The sequence below is a fragment of the Ceratotherium simum genome, chromosome 1, assembly GCF_057802395.1.
Source record: "Ceratotherium simum simum isolate JZ-2026a chromosome 1, ASM5780239v1, whole genome shotgun sequence".
NCBI lineage: Eukaryota > Metazoa > Chordata > Mammalia > Perissodactyla > Rhinocerotidae > Ceratotherium > Ceratotherium simum.
This window is the reverse complement of record NC_141900.1, coordinates 35,894,257-35,908,180: the sequence shown is the minus strand read 5'-3', so window position 1 is coordinate 35,908,180 and position 13,924 is coordinate 35,894,257. Positions and strand designations below refer to the sequence as shown.

At 38.0% G+C, this 13,924-nt stretch overlaps 1 protein-coding gene across 4 annotated transcripts in view; it reads right to left on the bottom strand.

The window, feature by feature from the left end:
• Nucleotides 1-13,924, bottom strand: part of CDK14 (cyclin dependent kinase 14) — a 550,404-nt gene that overhangs the window by 302,450 nt on the left and 234,030 nt on the right. The gene's annotated exons all lie outside the window — the stretch shown is intronic.

Here is a 13,924-nt window from a genome sequence, read left to right as displayed (position 1 = left end):
AATATAAACAAACAAACAAATGGACTATTAAACTGGCAGCGGGAAACCCTAGTAGCAGCCCTATTTGTATATCAGAACAACTGACAGCCTCAGGGGTTGGTGGCACCAGGAAGTGGGAATGAACAGAGGGTCTACACATGGAGGTGCAGAATATGAAAGATTAGTTGAAAGTCTTTTCAGCAGCTGTTTAATCCTTAGATCCCTTTTCCCACTCTGCTTAAGTAGATAACTGTCTCTCCCTAAACTGGAGAAGATAAAACAGAGCGTCTGAACTGGGGAAACCAACCAATTAGGGACAGGGATACCATCCTGAAACAGGAGGATTAAGCGGGGTCCTATCCTCCACTCTGCTTCCAGAAAACGAGCAGCGAGGCCTCTATCCTCCAGGCAGGAGTTTAGAAGAAACTTCACTGGGCATCTTACAGCACTGCAGGAAAGATGGATACAGACATCAAGGGTTTCTCAACAAAATGGCTTAGTCACTTCCTACAGTGAAATTCATGGTGAACCAGCCATGCACATACTCGGAGCTCTCAATCAGGGTGTTACGGTACCGCCTTTAAGTAAGACCAGACAGCCAAGAATCACTAGCTATCAAACCATAGCCTCTAATATTAAAGACAGAGACCAAAACAAACTAAAAGAATAATTAATAATAACTTGGTAGAAACAGAGAAAATACTGTTATAAAAGCTTCAAAAAGACTATTACTAACATTTTCAGTGAGGTAAGAAAAAATATTGCAACCTTGAAACAAGAAAAGGATATTATAAATTGGAATATTCTGAGAACAAAAAGGTATCTTAGAAATTAACAATGTTAATGGGATCTGCCCCAGGGTGTAGCGGTTAAGTGTGCTGCTGGCGGCCTGGGTTCGGATCCTGGGCGTGCACCAGATGCACCACTTGTCAGGCCATGCTATGGTGGTGTCCCATATAAAGTGCAGGAAGATGGGCACAGATGTTAGCCCAGGGCCAGTCTTCCCTAGCAAAAAGAGGAGGATTGGCATGGATGTTAGCTCAGGGCTAAAAAAAAAAAAGAAAAGAAAAGAAATTAATAATGTTAAAATTTAAAAACTTCTATAGAATAGGTGAAACACCAAGTTGAAAAAATGTCCCTTAACACTGAGCTAAAAGAAAAAATAATTAGAAAATAGGAGAGAAAAGACAAGAAAATGAGAAGGGCAATCCAGGAGGTTCAACATTTAAATATTAAAAGACCCAAAGAGAAAAGAGAAAATGAAGGGAGGAAACCATAACAAAATAACTTAGGACAATTTCTTGGAACAGAAGGACATATGCACATTAAAAGATGCTCAACATCGTTAGTCATGACCGAAATGCAAAACAAAATGACAATGAGAAACCACTAAACACCCACTGTAATCAAAAAGACAGACAATAACAAGTACTGGTGAGGGTGTGGAAAAATTGGAACCCCCACACACTGCTGGTCAGATTGTAAAACGATGCATCCACTTTGGAAAATAGTTTGATAGCCCCTCAAAAACTTAAAGATAGAGTTATCAGATGACTCAGCACTTCCACTCCTAGGCATATACTCAAAAGAATTGAAAACAGGTACTCAAATAAATGTTTGTACACAAATGTTCATAGCACACTATTCACAATAGCCAAAATGTGAAAACAAGGCAAATGTACATCAACTGATGAATGGGTAAACAAAAAGTTGTATATCCATACCATGGAATATTATTCCGCCATAAAAAAGAATGAAGTGCTGACACATGCAAAAACATGGGTGAACTTCAAAAACATTATGCTAAGTGAAAGAAGCCTGTCACAAAAAGTCACATATTAATGACTCCATTTATATGAAATGTCCAGGCAAATCTATGGAGACATAAACTAGATTAGTGGCTGCTAGGGTTGGAAGGGTAGAGAATTCAGAGTGTGACTGCTAATGGGATGGGGCTTCTATCTAGGGTGATGAAACTTTCTAAAATTAGATAGTAGTGATGGTTCCAAAACTCTGTGCATATAATAAAAACTACTGAATTATACACATATACATATGAATTATATCTCAATAAAACTGTTTGTTTAAAAAAAAAGAAAAGAGTGGAAAAACATGCGTTTCCAGACTGAAAAGGTGCACCCGATGGAAATAAAGCTGCACCTTGGTCTGTTTTTCGCTTCATCATGAAATTTCAGAACACTGGAAATAAAGAGCAATATTTTAACAGAAACAATGGAAACTAGACAACAATGGAGCAATACCATTGAAATTCTTTTTTGTTATTGTTGTGAGGAAGATCAGCCCTGAGCTAACATCCATGCCAATCCTCCTCTTTTTGCTGAGGAAGACTGGCCCTGAGCTAACATCCATGCCCATCTTCCTCTACTTTATGTGGGATACCGCCATAGCATGGCTTGACAAGCGGTGTGTCAGTGCGCGCCCAGGATCCGAACCCAGGCCGCCAGCAGCAGAGCGCAAGCACTTAATCGCTATGCTACGGGGGCTGGCCCCTCCATTGAAATTCAAATGAAATTATTTTCAACTGAGAATTCTATATCTAGCCAAAATGTCAATCAAGCATGAGTGCAGGATAAAGATATTTTCAGAAATGCCAATGTCTCAAAAAAAAAAAATCTTCTACACATTCTTTCCCTGGAAACTACTAGAAATTGTGCTCCCCCCAAAACAAAACAACATGAGATGGAGGAAAAAAAGAGCTCTAGCCCAGGAGAGGAGAAGGGCATCCCAGGAAACCAGTGAAGGAGATGCACCAGGCAGAGGCTTGGGGGGGGGGGGGCTTGAATTAATGGTAGAAATGTAGATGGGAAATTAAGTTCAAGGAAACCAAAAGTTGAACTGAAGGGGAAAAGTAATCACAGTATACTACATGCCTCAGCTATAAACAAGATTTATATTGACATAATAATGTACATATTGAATTTCTGATCTAAAAATAATTATAATATACCTATATTGAGAGGATGGGAGGTTGAGGGGATGGCAGAACAGAATGGGTTCATTTGTTTGAAAGTGGAAGAATGAAAAAAAAAAAAGGTAATTCCCATTTTTCACTGTAGGAATCACCGGATGATGTCAAAAGGTGAATAATCAAGAAGTGATAATAAAAGAAAGCCTTATTAGATATTCAGAGGAAAATCCGAAAGAATCAGCTAAAAGAGTTGAAACTAAAAACTGCTGTTTTTTATAACAAATCTTAGAACTGACTAAACGCATGTGATACATAACTTTCATAAAAATAACAATCACATCAAAAACACATATGATTTAAACCTGGAATGGGTTTAATACCCCTTTACCAAAGCATAAAACGTGTATTAAACTAAAACACTATGTGGTGTTATCTAAATATTCTTGAAATGCAAGAAATAATTATAATAATAATAATAAAGTGAAAGAAAATCCTAAATGGTTATTATAATGATATGCATTTACCAAATTATTGATTCTGAAAATTGGCGAGAAGTTGCAGATACCCCATTTTGTATGATATATAATAATGCATACTTTCTCACTTAGAGATAAATTTGCTAATGATTTTTTCTCCAATTACTTAATGGCCTATTCAAACATAACACGAAGGTAACTGGAATTATTGATCACCCTCATCCTGATCTTGAGTACTTTCATCAGATGGCAACTTTAGTACCTTAGCTGGAACGTTTCTCCAAGCTGCTCATTATTGTCGATCTCATTACATTTAATACATCACTCTCCTGCCTCCCCCCGATCCCTGAAACATGCACAGTTTTTTCAAGATTATTGTTTTCTTAACTTAAGAAATAAGGAAATAATTCCTGTGAGAAAAAAACAAATGATTAATATGCAAAATGTTCTTTTCTTTCTAAAGGAATTCTCTATTACTGTTCTTATCTTCCCTATGATTTCCCTCTACCAATAAAGTCTTTTTTCAGTCTATTCTCTTCAAATATCACATATTACCCCAGCTTCCCCATTAAATGTCTGTAGTTTAAATGATGAAATTCCAAATTAAAGTAAGAAAAATAATTAAAATTTTAAAAAACATAGAGGCATAATGTATTTTCATAAAAACAGTTTCATCTATAGTGAAATGTACTCATAGCTGTGTTTTTGTGGATAATCAGGCATTTACTATAGGACCAGACACACTTCCATCTTAAATCATGTGACTTATATTACTGAACTATGATTAGGAGTTCCTAATAAGGATGGCAACCATATGAAATAAAACTAGAACATAGAGAAGATAGTTACAATGAAAACAGAAAAAAATAAACTAAAATCTCAGCACCCAACATGATAGTGAACAAACATAGTTGAAACTGACTAAAAGAGACCATGCTTCCTTATCAGATGAGAAAAAGCCATTAGGGAAAAGGGACAGAAAAGAAGTTAATTGACTTTATCCTACCAATTAGAGAAAATGAGAAGTTCCTAACAGAGCACTGATTCAAAGTTAGCTTGTTTCCTTTTCATTTCTTTAATTTCTCCTTATGGTTCAGAATTCTTCTATCTTATGCTGCATGCACATTTAGTCATCCACAATGTTTACATCTGTTCACATTCAGTACTTGGTTCTAAATGACAACCCACCCCTTCAAAATATGTTGTTAGCACCGTGGAGTCGATTCTGACTCCTAGTGACCCGGTGTACAGCAGAGCGGAACCCTGCCTGGTCATTTTGCACCACCCTCTCACCTTCTGACACCATATCAGACAATGCTCCACTGCTATTTATATGGTTTTCACAGCCAATTTTTTCAGAAGTGGGTGGCCAGGTTCTTCTTCCTACTCTGTCTAGTCTGGAAGCTCCACTGAAACCTGTCTTCCATGGGTGACTCTTCTGGTATCTGAAATACCAGTGGCATAGCTTTCAGCATCACAGCAACACGCAGCCACCACAGTATGACAATCGACAGACAGTTGGTATGGTTCCCTGACCGGGAAACAAACTTGCCTCAGAGGTGAGAACACTGAATCTGAACCACTAGACCACCAGGGCTGGCTTCAGAATACAGGTCATAGTATTATACTGCAGAACTAGTTCTCCAAATGTGAAACTAAAACATCCTTGAAACTCTTCCATAAAGAAAAGTCTATGAGTCAAATCCAGTTTTCCTATTGTTTTCATTAAAACGCAAATATGTTCTAGTCTCAAGACACATGAAGATCTGCGACAACAACTTAAAACTCAAATGGCACATGGAGATTAGCTAGTCTAAGATCACAGTCCTCCACAGGATTTCAACCTCTTTAAAAGCAAGAGCTATATATTTGTATCTCTACAGTTTAAGGATAGTCCCTGGCACAGAGAAGACAGTCCATATATGTCAGAGGAAAAAAATGAATGAATGACTGAACAAATCAATTAAGTGAATGACCATAATAAGTTGCGTTTCTGCTTCCAAAAATTATGCTGAATGGGATGAATTTACATAACAGCTACAAAAGCTTGGGCAATCTTTTGCTATGTAAACTTGGAGTTACCTGGATTCATACTTGACAAAGGAGATGGATGATATGGTGCAGCCATTGGAAAGAGCATGCGTGGAGTATTTGACATCTTAGCCTGAATTTCCTCATCTGCAAAATGGAGGGACCTTATACCTACTTCATGGTTTCAGTTGAAACTACATAAAATAACATATCCAAATTAAATAGTTCAATCCCTTGCATGGAGTACAGGTTAGGAACCCTCCCTACAATATTTCTGGTGCGGATCCATTTATCCTCTACTTGAATACTTTTAGTGATAAGGTACTCATATTATACTTCAGAGCACTGAATTTAATTTACAAGTAACATAAACATTTGAACAATCTTCCCAGGATTAAGCCAAAACTAGCCTCCCCAGAACTCTCACACTTGGCTTTCTTATCCTGTCTGGAATATGTAACGTACGTTCTCTTTTCTCTACTCTCCACTATGTCTTTAATTCTCCTGAATAAGTCCACCCGGCACCTTTACTGGTTCCAAGTTGTAAACAACCCACAGTATATTGACCCTCCTGGGTGCACACTCCTGTTTGCCTCAGTTCTTTGAGCTGGAAAGTTTACTAGTCTTTTTCAGGTGAACTGTTTTTAAGTTAACTTTCCTCCATCCTGTTTTTCACAATTAGGTTGAACTTTTTTTTTTTAACCAAATACACTTTTTTACTTATTCCTATAGCAATTCGCCTTGTAGGTTCAGCTCATCATTTTATCAGATTTTTTTGGACCCCTGATTCCATCACCCCAAGTGTTAATTATGGCTCCCAGCCACAACACACACACAAATAGGTCAAGCACATGATCACCATGTCTTCATCCAAATCATTAATAAAATATCAAACAGGACACGGTCAAGGACATGCCCCCCAGCACACCCCGACAGACTTCTCTCCACCCCGATGTCAATCCATTAATCAATAGGCTTTCGATGAAGTTGTTCAACCAGCAACAAACTGAAAGAATAATAACCTTCTAACAACTGGATTTCAATTTTATTCTGTTTATAAGGATCTCATGAGAGTCCCTGTAGCAAGCTTTGCTGAAATAAAGAAATAACACTGTTTCTTACTAAAAGGGAATGAAGATTATTAGACTATAATGTGTAAAAATCTACTTTTGAATTTCACTAATGTTTCATAGTAAGCTTATATGTCTATAGACTCAGAGGTTCGTTCCCCACCACCTTTTAAAAACCAGCATTACTTTTGCTCACCTTCATTCTTGATGGTTTATCAAAGATTACACACAATGGTTTTATGAATACACCATCTGCAATTCTTTTCACCTTCTAGATGTAATTTATCTGGGACGGCATAATGAATTTATTCTAGTGGGTGTTTATGAGGAGTTTTTAGGGGGGAAGGGAAGTTGAGAAGAGCAGGGAACTGAGGGAAGTGTGTCCTGTATCTGAATGTATTCCCTACGTTGGGAAAATCCCCTGCTTTATGAATTTTGATGGGAGGCAAGACCCACCTACCATTACAAAAGCCAAAAGGCCAGACACTCACTTTCTCAGGGGCCTGTGCAGTCAAAACATGGGCACGTGACCTCATGTCAGCTAACCAAACAGCCAGCTCTAACTTAGCTTTAGGAGCTAACAACCCAAAGAAGCAGGGAGACTGTAGACGCCATTTTGGCATCCTCAGCAGAGGTGATAGCAGCCAGTCACCCAGGGCAGCCAGGCCAGCGAAGTAAGAGACAACGCCTGGAGCCAACACTCCCGGCAGCAGCAGGTGCCCAGTTGACAGCTCCATGGCCTGATTTTGGCTCTGGTTCTGACCATCCAGCTTCACACCGTTCCTGCCCATTTTTAAAGTCTTCCCAGCAGGTCTATCAGCTACACAATATCCTCTCAATAAACTTTTCTGATTAATTCAGCCAAAGAGAATTTCTGTTGCTTGCAGTAGAGAACTGTGACTGGTACATTTATTCAGAGCAGCCAGGCACTTTAATTACTTTGACACAACTAGGTGGTTTCTGACTATCCCATTGTCTGAGGCCTGCCCTAATTTCTACAGCATCAGATTTGTTCTAAATCTTCTGCTTGGAAGAATATTTGCTTTGAGAAAAAAAATAAACACTATAGATAGAAACTAAAGACAGAATACAGATAAACAGAAAAATAAAGACAAAATTTAAAAATATGAATAAAGTAGTTCTGCTTTCTTTTGGTTGTTCACCTTAAGTAATAAAACTATTATAGTCTCTTGTTCCTCCTGTTTCAAAAGTCAATCATTCATTCATATAAAAAGTATTAGCTACGCACCTACTATGTGCCAGACACTCTGCGAGGCACTAGAGAAACAGCCCCTGCTCTTGTGAAACCCAAGTCTCTCTAGCTCAGAGTCTCAGATGAAACAGTTTTATCTGAGTTCATGAATAATCTCCTTTTTTTACTTGTTCCTCACCACTTTGACCCTTAATGTTGAAGTGCCCTAGTGTTCAGTCCATGAAACTCTCTTCCATTTTCTGTGTTTATTTGCTCATATAGTGTTTCAGTTATTGTCTGCTGCAAAACAAACTAACCCAAAACTTAGTGGCTTAAAACAACCACCATTATATTATTTCACATGATTCTTGGGTTGCAAATTCAGAAAAGGCATAGCAGGGACAACTCATCTTGGCTCCATGTGATATCTGTGAGCCTGGAATGCACTCCCTACCCCACCCAAGATGCCTTCTTCAGTCAGATGTCTGGCACTTAGCTAGGCTGGCTGGGCATGGCTTGGCTGGGGTCTTATGTCTAGAGCCTAACTTCACACTGTCTTCTGGGTTCTCACTTCTCCTCCACGTAGTCTAGGGCCTCTCCCTCTCCACGTGGCCTCTCCACATGGTCTCTCCTGCAGGACAAATGGAATTTAAACATGGCTGGTCAGGATGGTCAAGAGTGCAAAACAGAGGCTGTCAGGACCACAACTGGCATAGTGGCACTTCTACCATGTTGCTTTATTGATGAGAGCAGGTCACAAGCCCAGCCTAGATTAAGGGGCAGGGACTACACAAGGGTGTGAGTTTCAGAAGGCATGGGTCATTTAGGGCCACCAATGTAACAATTACTACATTTAGTGATCTCATCCAATCCCCTTGTTTAATAATATCTATGACCCAGACAACTTCTAAGTCTCTATCTTAGACCTCTCTCCTAAATTCCAGACTCATGTATCCAACTGCCTTGTGACATCTCCACTTTCATATGTAATTGGCATCTCAACCTTAACCCATTTAAAACTGAGTTGCATCTTCCTCACACTGCTCCTTCTGCAGTCTGCCCCCGCTCTCCTCATAGCAGCTCCACTATTGCAGTTGCTCAAGCCAAAATCATTGGGGTCATCCTTGACTCCTCTTCGTCTCTCAAATCGCATATCAAATGCCATCAGCTCAACCTTGAAAATATATCCAGAATCCAACCACTTCTCACCTCCACTGCTGACATCATCTCATGATTAGATGACTCTAATAGCCTCCTAATGAGTCTCCCTGTTTCAGAACTTGCCCACTTTCATTCTATTCTTAAGAAAGCAGCCAGAGATTCAATTAAAATATGTCTGATCAGATCGTTTCTCCACTCAGCACCCTTTAGTGGCTTCCCATCTCATTCTAAGTAAAAGCAAAATTCATTAAAACAAAATCTTACAAGGCCCCACACAATCTGGACCCTCCATGTCTTAGACTTGGTCTCATCCTACTGTCACCCTTGCCTCCTCCATTCCAGCCACAGGAGCCCTGCTGCTCCTCGCGTGAACCTTCTGTCTGGGACGCTCTTGCCTCAAATATCTGTCTTCCTCCTTCACCCTCTCCCTTCAGATTTTCACCTAAATACCTCTCACCTTCTCAGCAAGGACCTCCCTGACCACTTTAAAGTTGTAAGTGCATGCACATGTGCACATTTATTTTACCTCATAGGAAAGCAGAAAAATGTTCAATTGCCCCAGGATAGTTTAATCTGGAAACCAGAATACTGATGGAGGGCTACAGTTTTTGTGAACAGATGTGGTATAAAATCATGCAAATTAAAGCATTCTTCATAGATTTAGAAATCAAAACATATGAGGCAGAGAAACCAAATCATTAGGTAAATTGTGTGGCAAGGTGAAAAGACAGAACATAACTTTCAACTGCCAGTCCCACATCCTAACATCACACATACCTCAGACCAGGATATAAAGCTATAAAGACAGTTCACACCAGTAGACTGAAGGGTGAAATGGAATAACAAGGATCTTTAGGCATAGAAGACTTGAACCAAAGTCTTATCTTTACCCTTTTAACTTATCTGAGTGATTTTAGTAAATCTGTTTTAAATTCTCTAAGCGTTATTTTTCCTCATCAATAAAAAATTGAGTAACAATAATACATGCCTTATGTACTTCAAAGGGCTAAAGATAAAATCTAATGGAATCACATTTAGTGCTTTGTAGAATGTTAAGCACTATAAAAATAACTTATGGGAATTTTGGTGACATAAATCACTTTATATAATTTTTGGTGAGAGTTTTGTTTCACGTGGAATACAGATTTTTGTTTTACATAATGCTGCACATTAGTTTGCAATATTTCACTAGTTTACAGAACAGTAGAAGAAATAAAATGATTGCTCCAATGAATATCATGATTAGCTATAAGTTTGTTGCTTCTCTTCTTATACATAATTATTGAATGTGTAATGAAAAGTGCTGCTATATATACTTTGCTCTCATGTAATTTAAAATAGAACAGAATAGTTGTGTACTTTAACTAATGGTAATACATATTTACATAATTATGTTTACTATTAATGTTCTTATTTCCACTTATGGAACCTGCTTTAAATTTTTCAGCATGGCATTAAATAGGGTAATGTGGCACTTATTTGTCTTTGGCAAAAAATAAAAAAAATAAAATTTTTTTAATAGAATGGCTTGAACATTTTCTGGTGGTTTTTTTTTTTAACTTTTTTTTAACTTTATTTATTTATTTTTCCCCCCCAAAACCCCAGTAGGTAGTTGTATGTCATAGTTGCACATCCTTCTACTTGCTGTATGTGGGACTCGGCCTCAGCATGGCCGGAGAAGCGGTGCATCGGTGCGCGCCGGGGATCCGAACCCAGGCTGCCAGCAGCGGAGCGCGCGCACTTAACCGCTAAGCCACGGGGCTGGCCCCGCACTTTCAATATTTTTTATATTTCTCTTCCAAGTCTCAAGCTCATGCAGGAAGAAAGATAGCTGTGACAGTATTTTAGACCATTATGAAACCAGATAGCTTTTCAAGCTAATTGAGGCACTCCTTGGTTAAAGATGCTCCTTTGCGTTTGACAAGTGGAAGAAGGCAGTACTCAAAAATCGCATGCATCACAGGGGCCCACATGTTACGTGACTGAGATGTGAGCATCCTGGGCAGCCCATTTCCCAGGGTGCTCCCAACCTTGCAACTTGCAGATCATTATATCCACATGCTTTGAAAGTATATGAGAATCTAAATTTCAGATGTTTTAGGAGCTTTTCACGGTACTTAAGAGACAGCTTATACTAACAATACCCTATTATCCACCGAATCACTTTAATAATGACCTCCAAAGTCATTTCCTCGAATATTCTTTCACGTCACTAACTTCTCATCCCTTATTTCATCATTCTGGTCCTCAGAAGGCTTTTATGTAACCTAAAACGTCATTTGTGGGAATAATATAAAGCAGCTAGGCTTAGAGTTTTCTTTTAAAGCAGAGAACAGAAATATATTTATGCAATGTATACATTATCATAAATAAGAATCTTGCACTTTGTGGAACTAAAATTATATAGGTACCTCCTAAAACCCTTGAACACTTAATTAATTCTAAAGTCCAAAGGAAAAATCCAATAGTACCTAATGAATCTTAAATTATCACCTTGCCTTCACATCTAGGGTTTTAATGGGCATGAGGTATGGTTTTAATGGGCATAATGTATTGATTTTTCTTACACTGTTTAACTTAACTCATTCCCTTCCTTCAAAAAACGGTCCTATTAACTACATGCAACTACAAAATCAACATTTTTTAGAAAATAACTTTGATGTTAACAATTTCAAAATATGGCAATATCATCATTAAGCTTAGGAAATTGTAGATTCAAGTGTTTGATATTGATTTTAGGGCTTGCTAAATAACAAGGTCCTGTGTGTGTGTGTGTATGTCTGTGTGTGTCTGTGTGTGTCTGTGTGTACCTTTAAGTAGATTCCAGTGAAAATACATGGGTCAATACTGTAACTTATAAGTTTGCTTTATGGAAATTTAAAACATTTCATAAAGTAAAATTTTAAATGACTAAGTTTTGGACCAGTTTACAAAACTTACTGAAACTATAAAGCAGTTTAACTGTATTTAGGATTTAACTGCACTCAGGATCTTAAGTGCAGAATAGGAGAGAGTTGTGGAAAGAAAGCAGAAAGTTTCCTTTCCCTTTTCTGACCAAAGGCTCAACCTAAGTTGGAAAAATAAACAGGAGATACAACACTGCAATTAGGATACAGAGTAAGATGGGTCTGAGTCCATCTTACACGGTACAAGACTCTAGAAACGCACTTAATTTCCCTAACCCTTAGGTTTCTCCTTTGTAAAGTGGTGATATTCATAGCTCCACAATGCTGCTGAGAACATCAAAAGCAATAATGAATGTGAAGTCCCCAGCACAGTGCCCAGCATAAAGCTCAATAAATTTGAGTCGTTGGTTTTTAGTATTGTGCTCATACTTGTCTTAAACACTCTTTCACCTCCCTTTCTGATCCCTCATTCATCATCCCGAGCCCACAGTGTCCCCGTTTCCTACCCTATGCCCCTCACCTAGATCTGCTCTAATTCTCAAGGCATTTCATGCTTTGAAATTACTATCGCCTTTCCACTGCTACGAAACATGCAAGAAAAGAGTAGGGCTAGATTATGTCTGCCAGATACTGGGAGGACAGCAATCTGATTAAACTAATCCATTCAAGTATGTAAGAACCTTAATTTTCCTCGCGATATCGGCATACGTACAAACAAGCAATGAAAAAGCAGTGTAAGAAAATAAAAACTTTAGGAAATATTTAGGAAGTTATTTTTGTACTGGGCAATTGCCACATAGTCAGGCTAATGCTGCCGAAGAGTCACACCTTCCCTACTCTAACTGGGAAGACTCTTGTGAGATATACCACAGCCTGGAGCTCTTCTCCCCACCCTCCCCAACTCTGATTTCAGAGATTCATTGAAACGTTTTACTTAAAAACTCAACAAACCAATTGTAGCAACAAACAGTGCGTCACCAGAGAGACCAAAAGGACAGGAGATGAAAAGAACAGAAAAAGACAAAGAAAGATGGAAAAGACGAAGGCAAAGAAACAATGGGAAAGTAAGGAAATAAAGGTGGAGCAGAGAACTGAACGAAGAGGAAAGGCAGGGCAATCACTAGCCATGAATGACACAGTTTGCCTCAGTCTCGAAAAGAGAACAGGTTAATCTATGTCTTAACTCTGCTAGAGAAGTTAGGAATGAAATGTTGCCTGGAGAGTACTGCATACGTCCATGCTATTATATGGTTGATTTAAAGGACCTGGGATGTCTCCACAAGAACTGAGACTGGGGAAAATTTCACTCACACAAAGAAGAATAATTGTCTAAAAATCAGTCTTAATTAGTCAGCAAATATTGCAGGACAGTCAGTTTCTTCCCTTTTATGTGGCAACTTCCACAGAATATAAAACTCATCAAATGACATCTGATTCGATATGCACATTTTTACCCTCAGAAATACATTTAATTCTCTTTTAGGATTTGAATGACCTATTTTCACATTATTTTGTTAGTTTCTCTATCAATGTTACTGACTTTAGCGGCCAAACTATTTTTCTTCCTTTTAATTTAATTATTCAATTTTGGGGGGAGGGAACAAGTACATTTTTGAAATCTCTTTTCCACAAAACATTACAAAAGTTAGTCAAGTCTACTAAGAAAAATCTAGATTTAATTGACATATTCCAACTAGAGACACTGGAAAATATGAAACAAAAATTCCAATTCTAAATCAGCTGAATACGTTATTGACTCCAAAATCATCGGTTAAAGAAAAGAAATTATATTTGCATTGATGTGTGAATCTGCGTCCATTCTTGGTAGCACATAATATATTCAACTGCTCAGCTCTAGCTGTCCTTGTAGCCACATTACCATATTATTAAAATGTATCTATCATTTATATGTAAATAGACAAGATGAATGGCTTCTTCATAAGACAACAATTTCCAAATGACAGACACAGGCAGACATTAGCGAGATAAAAATGTTGCAAATATTCATTCTATTATATATTTTTAAGGAAAAATGGAAACTATTTCATATTTTTTAAAAAGTAGTCTGGTAATTACAAAATGGGATCTTAATACATTCACAATACCTACAGCTATTCTTCTCAATAAGTCTCCACCAATGTCATTTGTATCTTATAAATTACATGTTCTCAGATCCATCT